Source organism: Cimex lectularius, unplaced genomic scaffold (genome assembly GCF_000648675.2).
Source record: "Cimex lectularius strain Harlan isolate CLEC.00 unplaced genomic scaffold, Clec_2.1 scaffold163, whole genome shotgun sequence".
NCBI lineage: Eukaryota > Metazoa > Arthropoda > Insecta > Hemiptera > Cimicidae > Cimex > Cimex lectularius.
The window spans coordinates 709,460-732,088 of NW_019392826.1; the positions used below are offsets into that span (position 1 = coordinate 709,460).

The window sequence follows — 22,629 nt, forward strand, 5'->3', positions numbered from 1 at the left end:
ACTGAAGGTTTTTCATTTAACGCACGGCCATGGGTTCGATTACAAGTTTTCGTTTTAGAATTTGCTGTCAAAATAACTTCATGTGAGCCTGACGTTTAGAACAATCATAATATCATCATAAATTATTATGTAATCACAAGTGACGTTATTTTTATTTGAAAGTAATGCCTTAGACAGTCATGTTAAAAGAGCTTGCCCAAAAAAATGGATCTCATAAAATATGTACTGCATACATTAAAAGGCTAACAAACTCCTATTTTTCTATACAGTATTTGTTTGAAATGTATCTGTTAATGGAGATAATAAAACAACATGTTCTTTAGTTGGTGAGTAATCGTATTGCAAAATTAACTAACTAATTAATTAATTAAGTAAGTGGCAGACCTGAACATTGATCGCTCACTATTCTACAAAATTGACTATGATGAATTCTGACGAAATAATTAAGTATTGTTCTTATTTCTTGCTTTATTGAATTTGAATTTATTAATATTACAGTTATGTTTGCAATAAAAAGTACGATTTACAAGTTAGTAAACAATATATCAAATATAACCGCAGTAGAATTAAGCATAGTTGAAGAATTATTACGCCTAATTATTAAACAGAAAATGAGAATCTCTACATTGATTGATATAGAAAAAACTGCAACATATTGGACGCTGATTCTAGTCATTTGCAAATAATCAAGTAAAACCTATTTATGTGAATATTTTTTGCCTAGGATTTTATGTGTAGAAAGGTAAATTTCCCTTTATAATAACTAGATACAAACTGATTGATGCTGGTTATTGATCTGTTGTAAAAGCGTATTATCGGATTTTCGACTATGTTATATACTCAATGAATGCAAATTTGCTTTCCCTGCGACAACTTGTTTTCGATTAATTTGAACAGTTTTGTATGCAAAGTCTGTTGCTCGAAGAACTGCGCTTTAACCGCGTGAGGTCTACCTCTTCATAACCGAAACATAAACGTGTGAAAATGAATAACGAATGAGAATCAGTTTGCGACACGTTGAATTCTGCATAGGATCTGCAGACATTAATTCTGCTAATATTGCCGATGACAGCCGGTCATTGAAAATTAAGTGCTATCGCTGCGCCAATCGATCCCACGTACGCTTGAAGTTTAAACGCAAAATTCGTAATAATACGGAAAACGTTCATCCGACATAACTACTTATTCAGCATATTTAAAAGGTTGACAATAAGTTGTTTTTATGTTTTTATTCAACAGGCACACACAATAAAGTATGTATTACGTAACACGTACATTACGTAAGTGAATATGTGTTACATGACTAAAATTTAAAAAAAAATTAAACGCCATAGATGAGGTGTGTGGTGTTTAGTGACCGTTAGTTAATGATTATTTGGTGATCTGAAATGCGCAGGTTCTCGTCTATATAATCCTGAAAGGATAATCAAGCCGAACCATTACCCATTTTTTCCCATTGTCCGCTTTTTTCACCTCAAAAAGCCGACTCCTCATAAAAAAATGTTTTTCTATCCCTACTTCCTTCACCTCCCCTTAGTGAACAAATCTTTCAACACGACACACAAGAATGACACATCTACACGGAAAACAAACACTTTGAGCCCTGATGATGATCTCAATAAAGATCGAAACGTTGGCACGATAAAGAAAATGTTTTTCTAAACTACATCACACCAGGCCGCATCTCACGATCTCCAAATAGTAACGCATGATGTTTAACTTATTTTTACTAAATTGTCATCGTTCATTTTATCTAGGGAAAGTTCATTTGTTATATATGATTAAAGTTGAGCATGTTAAGAGTTGTTTTCAAATTGAACTTTTTTGTACAAATATATTTAAAACTGGTTTTAGCGATTTTGTCAAAAGACAAATTATAGTCATGACGTACATTTATGAATAATAAGGCTCATTTTGGACCTTTTTCCGTGTACAAATTGTGTTTCATTTGTCATTAGTAAAAGGGTCGGTTTAATTTAAACAGATCGGCAACGCCTTTGGTTTCCATTTCAAAGCGACACGGGAAAATACTTCCAATGCTGGGTTAATTGCGTTTTGGCCATTGTCGTTTAATTTGAAAAGGGCAAAACTTTAAAAAAATATACGCTTAGAACATTGAAAAATAGCTTTTTATGAACTTGTTCCTAAGCATGTTTACTCGAATACGATTACTAGAACATATTAATATTACAATTTTATGAATGAAACATTTAATTTTAAAACCAAAGAGATTTGTACACATATATTTTTGACAAAACTTTGAAGAAAAATACTCCTTTTTTTTGCAAGGTTATTTCAACTACGAGGCTATATGAACCCTCAGGGTGACGATGTTTTGAAAAAATGCCATTTATAAGTATATCCAGCAGCCCTGTATTCGAACCTAGGATCGTTACGTTACAGTTATGATCAACGCTTAAACCGCTGCGGCCAACGATGCCCCAACTTAACGAGCTTGATATGTCATCTAATAGCATTTTTAGTGTACTACAAGATAGTTTAATTGATAAAAAAAATTATGCAGGGTGAGCGACCGATACCCGAGGGGTTAAAAGCCTAGGTAGGCCCGTACCCCATCCCTAAAAGGTCCGGGACTTGGTCGGCTCACGAGTCCTGCATAAACCTCTTGGACCTGTTTACAAACCCCAAGATTTTGGACCATTTTATCTTGGGGAGTGATTTGTCAATGTCCTCTCCTTCAAAAGCTTCAAATCTATCCCTGGCATACCTATCACATTCTACGAGGTAGTGTCGAGCCGTTTCTTCTTTTATTTCACAGAAGCGGCAAAAGGGGTCCGGTAGGATACCCATTATGAAGAGGTGTCTTCTCAAGGAGCAATGGCCTGTTAGGATAACTATCAGCCTCCTAATTCCCCTCCTTGAGTTAGAGAATAACCATTTCGCTTATTTTGGTTTGATTTCTTTCAGAAACTCTTTCGATTGCCTATGTCCGGGGGACAGATTCCATTCTTTCATCCTCCAGCAATTAATACTCTCTTTCGCTGTGATAATAGCGTGGGGTAATACCGGTTGTGGCCCGACAAACGCGGTATTTGAGCCTTCTTTGGCCAGGCTGTCCGCCTTTTCATTGCCATAGTGCCCCTTATGAGCTGGTATCCATATGACGGTTACCCTATTCTCGTACCTGGTAGTAATCCTATTAATAAGTTCAACGGTTTCCTCTACCAGCCTAAATGTTGATAACTCTTTTTGTAGTGACTTAAGACTGGCCTGACTGTCGAAAAAAATTCTAATATCTTTTCCCTTGATCTTGTTCTCCATGAGTGTTCTCCAGCAAACATTGATGGCACAGACCTCCGCCTGAAAGACTGATGTGTTATTACCAAGAGGGGAGAAGATGCTGATCCCCAATTTAGGTATATGTATTCCAGCACCGCTTCCCTTGTCCTTAATGAGTGAGCCATCGGTGAAGCAGTCTAGGCTACGATGGTCGTCATCCGCACTATAGTTGTAATCACAGGGAGTAACTACCTGAAATTGCTTTTTCCCTAAAGGTGTTTTTACCTTTTTATCGCTAACGCTTAGTAGTTGGTTATTGACCTTACTCAATAAATGTAGAGTTTTTGAGTGACCTATATTATTTCCCTTATGGGCTTGAGTCCATAGGAAGCGTTAGCAGATTGATTACTCTAGATAAAAACGGCATGAGTCCGTGCGGGCGCGCCTTTGGAAAAACGGCTTCAGTCAACCCGTCTACTTTTGATGTGATGTATCACATATGTATGTATGTTTGGGTAACATTATAACCCTATTATCTCCAAGTTTAATACTAGTTTCTTTCTTTTATTGTAATTCATGAACAACACTGTCGAATTATAAGTGAATTCAATGAATTGGGAAACACCAATGACCAAAATTCTTGCCTTGCTGGCATCATCACCGTTCTCTCTGTCAAGCGTCGGCGTCCACGGAAAAAAGAAAACTAGGCACGAAGGCTTCATTCAGTTATCGAGTCCGGATTATTGAGAATGGAAATATTCGCGATATTCCAGTTTGCCTTAAGGCTTTTATTTCGTTCACGGGATCACCGGCCGTCGAGTCAGATATATGAGGGAATCCATCTATCCATGGAAAATCTACAAAAGATATGCGTGGGAAACATGACATACGGGCTCACAAACTCACTGATGAGACAGAGTGGAAGGCGATTGATTTCATTGAAGTCTGCTTACCCTTTTGACATCACACTATTCATTAAAAGATTCGATGAAAATGTATTTACCCGCTTATGCTTGAAATATTAAAATAAAAATTAGATTTGATATAAATCAAGTATTTTTATTGAAGGAATTTCGAAATAAAAATATATATTGCTTTTTGTTGGGGTAGCTTATCCTGCAGAAACAAACGGAAGCTTTAATCGACACTAAACCACTTTTATGTGGCATTTCGATCGCGTTGATCAATGTGAAGAATCATAAAATAAGTTAATATTCTGCGTGGAGCTGGATCGTAAATATTTATTTATGGAATGTAAAAAAAAATCGAGTATTGAAATAGAGAAAATCCAGAGGGGATTTGGGGCGGAACCGTGGAATGGCGCACGTCTCTCGCCTGGGACGGCTTTCGTGATGCTTCTTGAATACATGTCACAAATGGCATGCTTCGCCGTCGCCGGTCTGCCGCGAATCTTCGTCTCGGTTAAATTGAATCTGGCCTCTTATAGAATTTCTTTTTCAACATGAGCATGAAAATAATGTTTCGGATGGAATGCCGAGGCTTCACTCGATGCTGAGTCCGGACTGTCTTTTGGCCGGAAATTACTCAATGAAAACAGGGAACTTTTGTTATTAAACTTGTATTATTAAATTTAGTAATAAAAGCCTTTGAAACATTCACCGACGACCGAACTCAGGGCGACAGCCCTCTTTTTAACCAATAACTGAAAATTTTAAAGAAACTCATGCTTCAAGTAAGGTGTTGCTTTCAATTGAATATGAAAGCAAGAAATACCTTATAATAATATCTTAATAGATTTAAATTATCTTGTCCATTTTTATATTTTGAATAAATAAATGTACCTATAAGTTTGTTTAGAGAATTATTCAGAAATCGTCAGATGCGGTCTGGTGTGATGTAGGTTTCAGAAAAACATTTTCTTTATCGTGCCAACGTTTCGATCTTTATTGAGATCATCTTCAGGGCTCAAAGTGTTTGTCNACACGACACGCAAGAATGGCACAATTACACAGAAGACAAACACTTTGAGCCCTGAAGATGATCTCAATAAAGATCGAAACGTTGGCACGATAAAGACAATGTTTTTCTGATACCTACATCACACCAGACCGCATCTCACGGTTTTATTTCTGAATAATTATCGATTAACGGTCACTAATCACCACACATTTGTTTAGAGAGTTGGAAAAGTTTTTATATATGTAAAAAAAATTATAATTACACAAAATTAGAAATTCCTAATGTGAGTCAATCTGACCCTGATCCATAGATACTAACAAAATCCCCTGGTAATATTTTACCGTTATTTTTTACGCGTTGTAGTGGCCCTGCCGAGACTAGAGGTACGTAACACATTTTTACGACACATGTATCTACATTATTTATATTATTGACAACCTGAAGTCCCAAAGAGAGAAGAGAAAGTCCGGAGACGCACTGGAGGGCCGTTGGCTAGAAAGAATTGCCCCGGAAGGACGAACGAGAAAAGGAAAATAAATATAAAATACATGAGAGACGAATAAAACAAGAAAAGATGACAAGCAATTGTCTATTCGTGCGTCTGTATGGATAAGTAATCGCTTCCATAAAACGGGTGGAAAAGTATCAATTTTGTAGAAAAAACTAATCGCTAAAGGGAAATAATAAATATCCGTGTCTACAATTGAATTACAGCACTACTATAAAGTGTTTTTATTAAATATTTACATTGTTTTCATTATAGGCATGTCATTCAATGTCCTAGGGTAAATAACCTAATAAACATAAAAAAACAAAATAATGATTTTGAAAATACGTTTTTGCGTAAAGAATTGCCTATAAAATTTCACAAGGTGAGATCTTTTTCTATAAATTTATTCGTATGAGGTTTCAACTGTTAAAAAAGAACTATGTTTCCAAGATAATATTTTTTTTCTTGGAAAGGTAGTTCTTTTTTAACAGTTGAAACCTCATACGAATAAATTTATAGAAAAAAATCTCACCTGTAAAATTAGATAGGCAATTTGTCTAATTTCAGTTCAAAAGATTCAAATTTGTATAAGCCAGTTTGACAAAACCCATCGTTTAAAAAAATGCATAACGATTAACAACCTCCGACGTGTGTTCAGACAGTTCGAACATTTTTAGATCAAAGATTATGTTATTATGTAAGCAGTAACGGATGCCATTTTTTAATTGTTTAAAAATTCTGCCGCAGTTTTTATAGTTGATGAGTATAATCACACCTGGAGTATTTATGTTATTTGTATGTTACCCGTAGTAATTAGTCGTAAGCTGCAATTACGGTGACTTGGTTCCTCCTTGCTGCGTATATAAATCTTATGCATCGAAATTTTTCAGTTTTTTTTAAAGAGGTTATTATGGCAATTCGGTGTAATGCATACTTTTTTCGAAATAATATCTAAACAGAACGGAAAGAATGTTTGCATGCAAAGTGAATATGTTTAAGTTAATAATATCATAGTAGTTGAATATTGATAATACATTCATTATGATAGAATGCTTTTGTTTTTTCGTAATAAAATTTTGTATAATTATATTCGCTAAACATTCCATTTACCCTTAAATATATTTAAATTAATTTTAATTTTATTTGATTTTGATTTTACTTTACATAATTTGCACTATTTAAACGGATTATACGCGTATGTCATAGGGATATCTGGAATGAGTAAAACTTAACTTTGAAACTAAACGTAAATTTTTAAGTTCTGCACGTTCCTCTAATATGTAAACTGTTTGACTGCTAAATTAAAAATTATTGAAAAAATCACTTTTTAAAACGAGTTTAAGCTGATCTGAAGTTTAGCACATCTAAAGCGAAAGTAATTATTTCTTCTTTTTTCATAATGATTATTTGGAAATCGTGAAAACCGTTTTCGTCTGGTGGGACGTAGCTTTTAGAAAACCATTTTCTTTATCGTGCCAACGTTTCCATTTTTATTGAGATCATCTTCAGGATTCAAAGTTGTTGTAGATTTGTCATTCTCGTCACACAACCTTCTTGTACCCGGAAAACAAACACGTTGAGCTCTGAAGATGTTCTCAATAAAGATCGAAACGTTGTCACGATAAAGAAAATGTTTTTCTAAAACCTACGTCACACCAGACCGCATTTCACGATTTTCAAATAATCATTATGAAAAAAGAATAAATAACTGCTTTAGCTTTAGATCACGATTACCAAATAAGCATTGACTAACTGTCACGAAACACCACACTTTTTCATTAAGTGTGGTGATAAGTGACCGTTAGTCGATGATTATTCGGAGATGCGGTCTGGTATGACGTAGGTTTTAGAAAAACATTTTCTTCATAGTGCCAACGTTTCGATCTTGACTGAGATCATCTTCAGGGCCTGGGATTGACAAAGATTGTTTAAATTTACTAAATACATGTAGGATATGGAAAAAAGTGAATTTATACAATGAAAAATAATATTTTTTATATTCAATCAAATTTATTCATAATATTACCATTCGGTTAGGAAGTTAAGAAAACCAGAGACAAAGCGTAAACGTGTTATTGAGGTAAAAAAAAAGCAAACAGAAAAATTTTCCGTTTTACTCACAGACCATCAGGTCCGTACATCTTTGCTATTTTGCAATATTTGGACTCCTGAAATTAATCAATGTCGTTCGTGACTTCAAGAAACAATAAAATAAGCTATCAAATAATTAAGCTTTAAACAAATAAAAAACTTTATTTTTTTCATAAATGAAATTATACTTGAAGGTTGAGAGTCCGGATGAAGGATAAATGGATAAATCCGAGGGATTTTCGATAAGATAGACGGTTAAGATATTGCCTGGAGAACCTTAAAAAATATCATTTAAGCCCATTAATGCCGCCATAGAGAGATTAAGATAGTTCATATTGCGGAAAAGATCGGAAGTGGAGCAGTTATTTTGGATCTGGGAAGCTTTTTCGTTTGAAAAATGACAAATAATTGCTTGGTATTTCATTTAAAAAAAAGAACTTTTAAAGTTAGATGATAATTTATGACGGCCGGGTAGAAATTCTTCACCTTCGGAATGACGACATTAAATTCTCCGCCTTCGTCCTACGAAAAGAAAAATTTAGTTTGAAAATAAAATAAATGTTTTTTAAACAGTTGTAAATGAAAATTCTTTGTTGATTTTTTCCCGGCAAACAAGTGCGTTACTTTTCATTTTTGCTTTGCTGTGGTTTTCTTACTCATTTGTAGTAACCCCTATCTTCTTTGTGGGCGATCTACCATCTTATTAATGAAATGTAAGGCGCATGCACTGATTTCCCCAATAAACGTCCTCAAACTTGGTGAAGAGTCCAGATTTAAACAATATTTAAATGTGTGATGTTTAGTGACCGTTAGCCAATGATAATTTGGGAGATCGTGAGATGCGGTCTGGTGTGACGTGGTTTTTAAAAAAAGATTTTTTTTTCGTGCCAACGTTTCGATCTTTATTGAGATCAACTTCAGGGCTCAAAGTGTTTTTTTTCTGTGTTGATATGTCACTCTTGTGTGTCGTGTTGAGAGTCAAATAGAGTTTATATTTAAACGCACTCGCCCAAACACACACAGGGTTTAACAAACAATTCTAAACATAACCTAACTAAATCAATATGTCTGTGTGGTACTCTATTTTGCCACAGACCGTTCATCCTTATCTACAAACTTAAATAAATACAAATTGAACATTTTAAACCGTATTTATAATTAAAAATTGGGAAAGCATTAGGCTATTCCACAATAAGCTATCTCACCCCTTATCACAATTCAATGTTGGCCTAATTAGTTAGTACTATATATTTCGCCCCATGTACCACCGTCCACACTTAACCACTTACGCCAATAAATACATTCTAACAGGTACAGCCTTTCAAATCGAATGTACCACACAGATCCGTTTACACACCGTCTAGCCAAGTCATGTTGGTTGCTTGTCGTCCTTAGAATTTTAAAATATCCTTCACTGTCACAGCCATACTACATAGGTTGTTGTTCTTAAAAGGATACGCTTATATAAAATATAATTTCCTAATTTCACTGTAGAATGCGCGACCTAATCATGTTAATTATTTGTGTTCATAATCAATTATTTTGGGAACATAATATTTTGTTGATTGGTTTAATTATACAGAAGGTTGCCTCGAAATAAATACAGCTTGTTGAAGTATATATATAATACAAATATATAATATAAACACCTCCAAACTTTAATTATATACTTGTAATTATTTTAAAATCATTTTAACATTATCAAAATATTTACGTATTATATTATAATTTTACTACAGAATCGCAGAATTGAATTGAAATAATTTCTATGTGTGTGGTGTTTAGAGACCGTTAATTAATGATTATTTGGAGATCGTGAGAATCGGTCTGGTGTGGCGTAGGCCCTGATGATGATCTAAATAATGATCGAAACGTTGGCATGGTAAAAATAATTTATTTCTAAACCTACGTCTCACCAAATCTCTATGTTTTCTATCGCTCAATACATCTGCGGTTTGGTTTAGACGTTGCTCAATGCTGGGAAGCCGTGTCTTCAAAATGTGTCTCGGTCAGATTGCATTTGTGCGATATGTACTGCTGAATAACCCAAAAGTGAAAGTCAAGGTATATGTCCTTTTACTCGCGCCTTATGGACTCAAATAGTCTCCAACGTAGCCGTATGAATGTTAGAAAATGTCGTAAATATCCGATTAATATTTGATAGAGTTAGAGATTTCGAACAGTTTCTAGATGACTAGATTACTCACACAGCATTAAACAACTGTAAAAAAGAAAAAAAAGAAAAAAGAGAAATTACCGATGTTACAGACGTTCTTTGTTTGATTGAATATGAAAGTTATGCCTAGTTCAGATGGTAGGGATAGCGGTAGTAAAAGGATAATAATCCGTAGTAATTGTTATCCCCTTTGAACAATTAAATTTTTACAGGCGGGTCAAAGACCGTCGATGGTGTGGCGTATGCCGTGTACAGCGAAGAGTGGCCACTTGGTCGTTGCCCCCTCATTGCAGCATATACAAGGCAAAGCTGTATGCGATTTCGGGGCGATCTTGTATCTCCGAGTGTTGTTTCGGCTATACGATACAGGTTCTTTATGGGCCCTTTCGTCGAAATACGCTGAGCTGGAGCGCCTCGCAAAACCGGTGGTTGTCTGGGTTCCTGGACACGTCGGCCTGGAGGACTTGCGGACGAGGACCATCGGGATCTGGCCATCTGACGCTAAGCTCGTAGAGAAAAACACGATAAAAGAAAAACGGCAGCGTTAGCTGGCGGTGGTCGCCCGAGAAGCTCTTGCGCGTCAAGTGACGGAGACAAGGGATCGTCCTACGTTGTGTGTGATTGTGAACTAGCCATATGTTGACACGCGGATCTGCTTTTGATTTAAAGGCCGCGCAGGTTCCCCTTATGCACAGAAAGATTACTCGATGGGTCCCACATAAAGATGTCATGCTTTGGCTCCATGCAGAGAACGTGTAGCATGCCGCTAGATTCTGGGAATGGTTCCCGTGCACGGCAGTCGGTATATGGGTTCCGTTTTTTAGAGGACATGTTTTTTTATTGTATATAGTTATGTTCTATGTGTTTTGTTTAAATTCGTGTATTTATTAATGTACTGTTTAGGGGCGATGGCGGAATATTTATAAAAGTACCTCAACGACCCTAATTTAGGTTAGATTATTAATGCTTTGCGTAGGTTGATGGAGGAATGTAGTCCACCGACTAATCAGAATGAGTGTATTTTTATGTATGAATGTATTTATTTGTGCGATTGGCTTATCTAATTTAATTAGCATTAGGCTAGACAGACCTACCTGTCGATAGTCTCCGTCAGACCCTAATGCCAGTGGTAGGGAAGCGATGATCTCCTGGGTATTAGGGGATACTAACGGCAGCGTCACAATGGGGTGCATGAACTCCATGATGGATAGACACTAGGGCCAGCACATCAGGAGAGTGTGAACCCTTTGAAGTGAAAGTCCGAACAATTAAAAAATTATATTATGAACATAAATAATCGAAAAAAGATCGTCCCTCGTTTAAGTTGAATTTGGGGAGTCTGGATCTCGCTTGCGTAATATAAACGTATTTTTTTATAAAACTACTTGGCGCCTAATAAAGTAGCATGTCACCCTTAACGCAAAATTAAAATTAAAGGTAGATAGAAATGAAAAAGTAGATAGATAAATTATATTCAAAAGATAAACTGAACCTTATAAAAAAAGTATCGTAAAGTAGGTTGAAAACATCAACTGATTGGGTTTTTTAGAAAAAAAAAGCTGGTCAAGATATACCAGGATATAATCTCCTAGCTTAAAAGCTTTTATCATAGAACACTATTACCTAATAATTGATTAATCTGTATTTAAGGTATTGGTTGAGATTAAAAGTCAGTGTCAGGAGCGGGATTCGAACCCACAACCTTCGGCTAAATACGTTGCTGCTCTACCACTTGAGCTATCGTGATTTCGATCCACTCGGACACTATCTTCCCATCTCAACCTCACCTTTTGAATTTTCCCTCTTTTTTGCCATTTTTCAAATGTCGTGTATCTATTTGATTCTCGGCGACACATGAAATGGACACGGAGAGCTTTAGTGAAGATACACTTCATTTAACTTACGAAATTCACTAGTTTTCGTGGTCCGCTTAACCAAATAATATCTTTCAATTAATTAATCTGAATTTAAGCTATTGGTTGAGATAAAAATCCCGTAGGTATTCGTTCGAATCCCGCTTGTAACAATGACCTCAACCAATATCTTAAATACATATTAATTAATTGAAAGATATTATTTGGTCAAGTGGCCCACGAAAACTGGTGGACTATTACCTAAATTTATCATAATGATACTTGATTATTAATACGATATCAATAACAAGCATTTCTTAAAGCAAATAAAATACTATTGAATATAAATAATGTAAAATATGTATAAACTATTCATAGACATTTTCAAAATTGATAAAATTTGAAAAAAATACAATTTAAAATTGTATGATTATTGGCTCCATTTCATAATAATGAACTTGGTGTTATAATTTGAGATCATTAATTTCAGTTGGAGAGACTTGGCAACTATTCAACTAAACAACGACCGGTTGCAAAGCCAGCTCATGATGTAATTTTAAAGATTAAGATATATCATTACTAATGTTTATAATATTAATTTAAATGGGATAAGCACAATATTGAAAGATTATAACTACATGGAAGTACCTTCTCGGCTTAAATAAACTCTCTGTCAAAGTTAACGAGCAGAAGAATAATAATGGTTGAAAGAAAATTTCTTCTTTTTTCCCCTTAAGGGTGTGACAATTTGCCATCAAGTACGAAAGGGTCATTTACAAAAGGAACAACCGTTTCGGAAAGAAAAAATTATAAATATCAAAGGTGGGTCTGATCTCATCAGATTTTTACTTTAGTTTATTTAATTTATTTTTATTAATTTAAAAATCTTTGAAGTGTTGCTATGTTTTCGCAATTATGCTTGACTTATTTAAAAGCGTTTAACAAATAACCGTTAAAAAATAAAATATTTGACATTTATATGTTACTTACATGTTGCACACATGTGCCCTAACCTATGGTATTAATAAGCAAAAGCGAATAAGATTGGTATGATTTTTATTTAGAAATCGTTAGATGCGGTCTGGTGTGATCTAGTTTTCAGAAAAACATTTTCTTTATCGTGCCAACGTTTCGATCTTTATTGAGATCATCTTCAGGGCTCAATAAAGATCGAAACGTTGGCACGATAAAGAAAATGTTTTTCTGAAACCTACATCACACCAGACCGCATCTCACGATTACTAAATAAGTATCGATTAACGATCACTAATCACCACACATTGGTATGATTCTTCTAAATTTCCTAATTATCATACAATTCCTAAAGCGATAATCTCTCATTAATGGCGCAAGAGTGGGACTCCTTTGCACACAAAAAAAGGGTGTGAATCTCTTCACCTTTGCCATCCAGCAAGCGGTCATGACGCGCACAACTAACCAGTCCTCTCACAACCCTCAAACTATCCAAACCTACTGTACCTAACACGCCAGGTTTGGTTAAAAAATAATTTAAAGGATCAGCATCAAATCTTTTGACTACTACGTATCCAACTTTCTAACCTCTCACAAATCACTCTGCTCAGCCATGTGAGGAATCATGAAACACCACATTTCATCTCTTCCCCTCCGTTGACATGATGGATCATGGGCCATGTTTTACCAAGAAAAAGATACATTTGCTAGATATCTCCAGGAAACGCTCTCGCCTCTTTCTGAGGCTAACAATGTTGCAATCGAAATAAATATCGAAAAATATCTTATATCACCCCTCTATGGACCCTCCCGCTAAGCCGCCAATCCCGCTAAGGTCAAACTTTCAGGCGTTCCTCAAAACGCTATTGTTTTCCACACATACAATAATTGTATATACGCACTACCGAATTTCCCTTACCCTGGAAATATTCGACCATCATTCTATTCCTGAAACCTGGCCAACCAGTTTAAAATACCTCATTCTATCGCCCAATTAGTTTACTTCCCATAATGGCCAAAGAATTTGAAAAAATTCTACTTTAAAGATATTGCCAAGATTAAACTACTTTAACTGTCTCCTCTCCAAAGATCATCAGTTTGGCTTTCGCCCCCATCATTCCCGATCCAGCCAGTGTTTCGCATTGTAGACCGTATATCTTTCTCCCTCGAGCGCAAGGAATATGGTACCAGAGTCTTTCTTGATGTAGCACAAGCGTTTGGTAGCGAGTGACACAAGGGCCTCCTGTAGAATTGAAAGAGTTTCCTTCCACATACCCTTTACTTAAACCTCCGCTCTTATCTGAGCGGTTCTTGCTGTCCGACAAGGATCAGATTGCTCCGAAACTGCTCTCTGGTAGCTGGAGTAGCTCAGAGTAATGTGCTCTGACCAATCTCTATATCCCTTATACTGCAGATGTTCCCACTACATGTAACACCCTCCATGCATCTTTCACCGTTGATACAGCTATACTATCCTCTAACCACGATCCTGCGGTTGCTTCGGAGGATCTGTCAAAAATATCATAGCATATTAGCGTAGACATTGAAATATGTCTATACTTCTAAGCAATCTCCTCTAACAATCTACTACAACAATGTTCAGATCCTTAATCCGATTGGGTTCGTTACCTTGAAATCCACCTAGACTCAAGTTTAACATGGAATCAGCATATATAACGCATGTACAACTGAAACGACAAGACCGAAACAGGTGCTACGGTCTTCTACAAACTTATACTACGACAATCCAAGCTATCGACAAAACAAACATAAAGTCTACAAAACTCTACAATAACCAATTTGGACCTACGGCATAGAACTGTTAGGAACCGCTAATCCTTCCATTATCCAATGTCTACAAGATTTTTAGTCTAAAGTACTCCGATAATTTATAAACTATTAAATAATTATAAATTTGCCGTATTTTCTAATATTACCCTCCACAAACGACCTTAAAACCCCATTTAACAAAAAATGAATTCCCAAAAAATTCACAAAATAATCACTCTCATGACCACATTAATCAGGCCCAGGCTTCCAACAGAAACCACCCCTACGATCCCATTATATTTAGTGAAGTGAGGTGGGAGAGTAATATTGATTATTTGCTTCTCTCAATGTGTCTCTCTCATTACATATGTATGTAAATAGTTGTAAATATGTCCGCGTATCATGAAATTGCACGTTGTATCAAAAATTGCACATTGTAATAATGTATTGAATTCGCTAAATATTTCAAATATAATCGATTTCATACATTTAATCTCATTTTTGTTTTTATACCTAAAATGTTTGAATTTGAGTATGAATAAAAGTACATTTTAAAACGACTAGGTAACAAATATCAACAAATTTTAAATCTGGATGTTCATTTGCCCTTCCCCACCATTTTCTCTGAAGAAAGCAGGTTAAATCATAGACCTGTGTTTTTCATATTTTTTTTATTTGCCCAAGCTTATTATGAGCATTACTATTAACTGTTTGTTCCGAGCTTATTTCCGAGAGATATTAGTTTTTTGATCAGTACATACTCGTAACTTCTTTGAAGTTTGTCCGTTAATTGTTTTTCTCTTCTAATAAAAATGTAATTTCCTCCAAAAAAATATATAGAAAAAAGGAAAAGACATACAGAATTACGAAGTTACAATACTGTCTGGAGTTGTTCTATCTTTTCAAAAATCGGAAAAAAAATTCTGTAAAATTTTCTTAAAATGTTTTTTAGCGGAGCCGAAATATATCTTTTTCTGCGCCACTTGGCTTTTTGCTCCAACCATCCAAAAGAGCAATAACATGGTAATTAACAACCTACTCTTCAATTATACATTATTAATTAAGGAGTCACAGGCGAGTTTGAGGTTTAGTGAGACGTATATAGTAATTAAATTTAATGATACTTCCATCTAACTATTCTATCTCCTTTTGTCGGTTAAGCTGTAGCTCATTTATTAACAAATTTCTTTTACCAAATATTTTTGTTAATTTAAATCAATGTTTAATCAACTTTCTTTATTCTCCAGCTGAAATCCTTTGTTTTGCAAGGCAAAATTACTTATCCAAATTTTCAGTCCTGTAATCATGAATTGAAAGTCTTCGATTTCCCTTTAAAGATGAATACAACTACTGGCAAACCATTTTATTTATTTACCTAAATATTTGACTGATCTAATATAAAAGAGCAAATAAAGAAAAATCAGAAAATCACCTATGGTAAGTATAAGTAACAATTAAATTCACTATTTTTCGTGATCCGCTTGACTAATTAATAACATCCAATTAATTAAGGTTTTTAAGTTGAGATAAAAAGTCAGTGTCACGAGCGGGATTCGAACCCACGACGTAACATGATCCACTCGGACACTAACTTCCCATCTCAACCCCACCTTTTCAATTTGAGATGTGAAGGTAGTGACCGAGGGGATCGAACACGATAGCTCAAGTGGCAGAGTAGCGGCGTATCAAGCCGAAGGTCGTGGGTTCGAATCCCGCTAGTGACACTGACTTTTTATCTCAACTTAAAAACCTTAAATAATTGAATGTTATTAATTGGTCAAACGGACCACGAAAAATATTGAATTTAATTGATTAAAATGAAGTACACTTCACTAAAGCTCTCCGTGGCCATCTCATTTGTCGCCGAGAATCCAATCCGATTACACAACATTTGAATAATGGCAAAAAGGAGAGAAAATTCAAAAGGTTGGGTTGAGATGGGAAGTTAGTGACCGAGGGGATCGAAGTCACGATAGCCAACTGGTAGAGTAGCGGCGTATCAAACCGAAGGTCGTGGGTTCGAATCCCGCTCGTGGCACTGACATTTTATCTCAACTTATAAACCTTAATTAATTGATCAGTAATAATGTTTAGTTTATATTTACTCGTTTCGGCGGTTTATATACGACAATTGTTCAATTTATAAAACTATGTAACAACTGTTGGTGTAAAAATTTGCAGCATTCGTATAAGTTGATGATTATTAACCATAATGGACATTGCTCATGAAACTCGTAAAAAATGTTTAAAATTGTTCCAAAACATGCATACCTAACAAGAAAAATTAAACCTAACTCAACGCAATTCACAACAATTCCTAACCCCGTTTGCAGAATTTAGATAGATGTTTTATTGCAAATTCCCGTATAGTTTATTAGGTAAGCGTAGACAGAATTATAATACGATCCTGTCATTCCGAATGGACCCAAGTTATCCCTTAGGTCAGTCTTAATCAAAAATAAATTAAATTACGTTTGCATAATAGGACTATTTAATCTACATTGTTTAAATACCAATAAGCTAATATTTGTTTAAATCAGACTACATTGTTTAATAAATTAGTGCGGTTAAATAATTAAAATTTAATTTGTACTATCAGCATAATTTAAAATTACGCTAATTAAGAACATAGTTAAAATTTCATTTCAGTTCAAAATATGTTAACAGCAGTGACATGCTAAAGTATTTCAAAAGTGGTTGTGTTTGAAAACTAAATATTAGTTTGAACAGTGAATGTAACTTTGACATGAGCATAGTCAAAATTTACAAAATATACCCGATTCCTCAATAAATTATTAGGATTTAGAATAAAACGATTACCTAGTTGCATCTTTAAGTTCCCAAACTATAGCCATTCACATTTGTTCTTTATTGTTTGTTGTTGTTGTGTTGTTTATGGACTGAACAATTTTGAGCATAAACTTATAGCCGACCACTACCATGCAGATCAGTATTGATAGTTTGACCGTTAGGTACTACTCAAACAATCAAATTATCTTTATGCAGTGGTGTTAATAATAAAAAATATTTTGCCAATGGCAGATCTTTTTCCGTCGGCTTTAGTCGTAATTAAATTATATGGCGAAAGATTTATTCGTTAATAAGGGAGACCAGAGTAGTAAAGAATACAGTTGAGAGAGTTAGTGGGCCGGATCATCCGAGAAGATCTTGCTTTTCAAGAGCACGGATTGAACAATGGCCCTAAGAGAGTCTGAAAAGAAAGGAAGGGATCGTACTCACTTGTTTGAGGATAGGCCATACACGATTGGCACATGGACACCGGCTTTTGGGGCAAACCTCACACAGGAGTCTCGGTTATAGAGAAAGGCTGCTAAAACTTGAGGAATGACGTCAAGGAGTGCCAGGCCTTGACCACTTTCAGGCATGGTAGTCATGGTACCCGGACATGAAGACTAATTGAACATGAAATTATGTTATTGGGTCTCCTGGATTGTAAGTATTGTACATACTGATAGATGGTTGTATTTATAAACAATACTGTATATATGAGTTGGCTTTGTGTATAGGTTGAGGAGAAGGCGGATTGCCGAATATCGAGTACCTTATTGGCTCTCACAGTACCTTGGAAGTTGACATGGCTTCATTTTCGGTACTCCTATTTAAAAAGATAAAGAAAAACTTGTGATTTCAGGAAGTTCTTTATTAAAATTTCTGCAGTGCCGTTGTTGAAAATGTTGTTTTTAATTTGCATTTTGTTTTAATCAATTATTTTCATTACTGCTAAATTAGAAATGTGCTAAGAAATCGATTTTAACGAACCACGAATAAAACTTTTATAAGACCTCGTGTCGAAAAATTTTCGAAACGGCAACACTTCAAATCTGAAATATTAAAATTAAAAAATATTCTATAAACTTGACAAACCGTGCTAATTCATTTCCCCGACAGCAACCATGATGTACCACCACATTCAGAGCAGAATATTTCATCTTTTTCCTATTTTTCACTTATATTTATCTTCATTAGTAGTGAAACTTTATATTGTGCTTATGAATAACCATGATAAATGGGAATATAATTATTAGCACCGAAAGGATTGAAGCTTGGTTTGAGACAGTCGTAATTGTCTTTCGTGTCTCAATAGAAGAATTCGCAGAAATAACCACACTGCTTATAAAAATCAAGAAGAACCGCAAAGGAAAGTTTCTTTAATTTCAAATTAAAGTTTGTTTTATTTACTTTGAACTTGTCTATTTCTAGCGGATATCTTAACATCAAAAATAATAAATTAAAATCATCATGACAGAACATTTATATACTATTTTTTAATTAACTATATTGTGTGATGTTTAGTGACCTTTAGGCAATGATTATTCGGAGAGCGTGAGATGCGGTCTGGTATGACGTAAGTTTTAGAAAAATATTTTCTTTATCGTGCCAACGTTTCGATCTTTATTGAGATCACCTTCAGGCCTGGGATTTATAAAGATAGTTTAAATTTTACAAACACATGTAGGAGGTGAGAAAAAAATTGAATTTATACAATGCTAGAAAACTTTAGATAAATTCACTAATTTCGTGGTCCGCTTGACCAATTAATACATTACCAATAATTAAGGCTTTTAGTTTTTTTCATCTCAACTAAAAACTTTAGATAAAAATGAATTTATGCAATGCTAGAAAATTTTTGATTAAAAAAAGAATAAATTAATAAATAAATAAGAAAAAATTTTTATAAATTGCAGGCCCTGAAGATGATCTCAATAAAAATCGAAACGTTGAGACGATAAAGAAAATGTTTTTCTAAAACCTATGTCACACCAGACCGCATCTCACGATCCCCGAATAATCTTAATTATATTATGATAATATGCAAACAAAATTAACCTCCATTGTCTTAAAAAAATTGTCATTATTTTCTAAACGAACCCAATTAGCTAATACAATCGTCATAATTTTTCATATCTGCTATCCTCCTTGACGTGTGAGCCAATTTTCAATAATCAATACAACCTTTAAAAGTCATCAAAAAAATCTCTACCGAAAAGTACAGAAGTGATTTTCCCGTAGATATTTTACGAAGTGGAATAACGTAGTGGTAACTCAGATCCAAGGGCGTAAAATTCGGAGTGGACGAGGACTGGAAACCACTTAGGTCAGCCTCAATCATTGAATTGGAAAGCTAACTTGAGTACGCACCGTGCAAATTTGTCACAATGGCACTTAGCCCCGGCACCGATCCACCTTGGCATTCCAAAAACCCTGTGTGATATATTTCACATTTTCTATTAAATTATTGAATAGATTCTTCGTATCTTGATTTACGAACTATTATTTGCATGCTATTATATAAAATATATTTGTTCTCTTATATGCAAATGTTACTAATCTATTAAAATTTATGTAAATAACGCTAATAGCCAAAACCTCTTGTTTAAAACATGATCATAATTCTTACCAACATTGAGGAGAAAAATCACACTTATAATTGTCGTTATTGCAATATACAGGGTGACAACTTAATAGTGTTTTCTCACAAACTCTCAACCTAGAAAGAAATAAAATTTTTGTTTGCACACTCATAAAAAAGCAATATACATAGTCCATCATCTGGAAAAAAGTTAAAAAGTAATAAAAAATATAATTATTGCAATGCTTGAAAGTAAGAACTTATGCTAACAAAAAGGCTATTTTTCGTTTTCGTTTTCGGTTGAACAGTTTTCAAAGCGAAGGACGCTAGTTTCTCCATGCATATTATAATGTAAAAAGATCGAATGTTTATCGTTTTTTGATATAATAAGGTTGATAATTATAATTTTTTTATTGTGTATCGACAAATAAATCTCAACTGTTATTACATCTTCTTTCATACTAAAAATATAAAGAACATAAGTTCACAAAAAATTAAATCTATTACAAACTATATTAGACGCATATGGTAAAAAAAACTAATAAACAACAACTAAAAAAAACTAAAGTCTAGCTATAGAAAACGAAAAGGAAAAATTCTATAATCACCTCAATACAGACGGTAGTATACAGTAAAAAAAATATTTTGGCATTATATTATTAATTACTAGTTTAACAGACAAAATACTAAAAGTTAAAGCTTTTGCAAAGATTTCTGTTTGTATGACTAATTAAATAGTAAAATAAGTCCAGTTATTCCAACACTAAAAAAATAAGTAAAATGGAACAAATCATTTCTATAAAGTAAAATTTTCAATCAATAAAATTTATGAAAAAAAAGAACGAAGTAACGTAAGTAAAACGACAAACGTGTTAAAAATCAGCAGAAAAAAAAATAATTGAATTGGTTCAAGATGTTTTCAATACAAGACACGAATTTAACTTTCAAAACGTGAAAATTCTCAGAAAAGAAATAATGAACTAAAGTTAAATGTGTTAGAAAAAATATATATAAACTAACCAATGTCAGTGTAAAAACTGAATCACATTATTCTTAACATTAAAAAAAATCCTAGATAGTAATTAAGATCGTGAAATGCGGTCTGGTGTGACGTAGGTTTTAAAAAAACATTTTCTTTGTCGTGCCAACGTTTCGATCTTTATTGAGATCATCTTCAGGGCCTGGGATTTATAAACATTGTTTAAATTTTACAAATACATGCAGGATCTGAAAAAAAAGAATTTATACAAAACTAGAAATTTTAGATTAAATCAAAGTATTTGTACTCATTCAAAGTGTTTGTTTTCTGTGTAGATGTGTCATTCTTGTTGGTCGTGTTGAGAGACAGAAGAATGACACATCTACACAGAAAACAAACACTTTGAGTGAGTACAAATACTTCGATTGAATCTAAAATTTCTAGCATTGCATCATCTAACTATTTGAATAAAAATAAGTATATATGGACCAAAATATGTTGTAGCTTTGAAGATCGAAAAAGGTCGTATCCCGTAATGCAAAGGATTGAAATATATGCCATAAAAATTATTGATGTTTTAGTTCCAAAACAAAATCAACAACCTAGTTTAGAAACATTTTATGGCCAAATAATATTAACGAAAAGGATTTGAAGTAAAAAAAGTTCTAAATCAAAAACATTATTATTGTACTGTATTGCTGTCAGTCTATAATATCATAATGATAACAGTTATAGTTATATGATAATCATGTCGTGTGAAATTGCGATAATGATCATGATAATGTAAACTGATTATCAAAGCACAGAGGGTGACAATTTGAAAATGAAGTTTGGAACGTCTTCGAAGGTTCGGCTTCGATCCTCGTAATTTGCGGTGGACCTGCAACCGTCTTTGAAACAATATACTTGGAATAGCAGCAAGCCGTATAAGTAACTAGTTCAAAGACATTCTTGTCTAACACGCGTTGCCTTTGAATCAGAGGGTAGTAACTTTATCCCCATGAGGTATAATGACGACGTAATAACCACTATACATCAGGAACAGAAAATCGTCCATCACAAGCGCCATTGCCGTAGACTTTTCGCTCTTTAACTATAACTGTCTTAACTGGTAGGATTTTTTTTCAAGGTTAGAATAGTTTTAGCAGGATTATTGCTTGCAATATTATCAGAGATCAACATGATAGGGAAAAGTAAAGATTTCTATTCCCGAGATAATTAAGTTCGCCAATGTCTCTAATTTCTCCTGGATAAGAATCTCGATGCAGGATTAAATATCAGACGAACCACCATTCGGATTTGTATATCATGTATTATGCATAGTCTGGTAGATTATGAACAAATTCGTCATGATACGATAGCAAATTTAACACTTTTCGCAGTTTACGCTCGTCCGGTTGACAAATTCCCGTTAAATATTTTATGTACGTCCATCAAAGTTTCAAAGTATTGCAATTGAAAAATCACAAATTTGCATAGCAGATTAACAAGTCGGAGTGCAATTTTATTTATTACTTGAATTGTTAATACAAATGAATAAATAAAATCATTTTTTTAATTGCAAATAACACGTTTATTCAATTTTTTATAATATTTATTATTGAAAATCCTTTCGGTTGTTATGTTGAACATGTTGTTGTTCTTTTAACTCTTTAAAAAAATATGTTGTAATCAATTCAAGCATTTAACGAAACATTTGCAGAAGTCACTGAAATCCTTACATTACAGTACAACCCCATTTTCATTGCCTTTGAGTATCAGTTACCT

The 22,629-nt window shown here is 34.1% G+C and overlaps 1 protein-coding gene across 1 annotated transcript in view; it reads left to right on the top strand.

Moving 5' to 3' along the window:
* The window catches only part of LOC106669560 (metabotropic glutamate receptor 2-like), a 383,790-nt gene that overhangs the window by 18,276 nt on the left and 342,885 nt on the right, over positions 1-22,629 (top strand). The gene's annotated exons all lie outside the window — the stretch shown is intronic.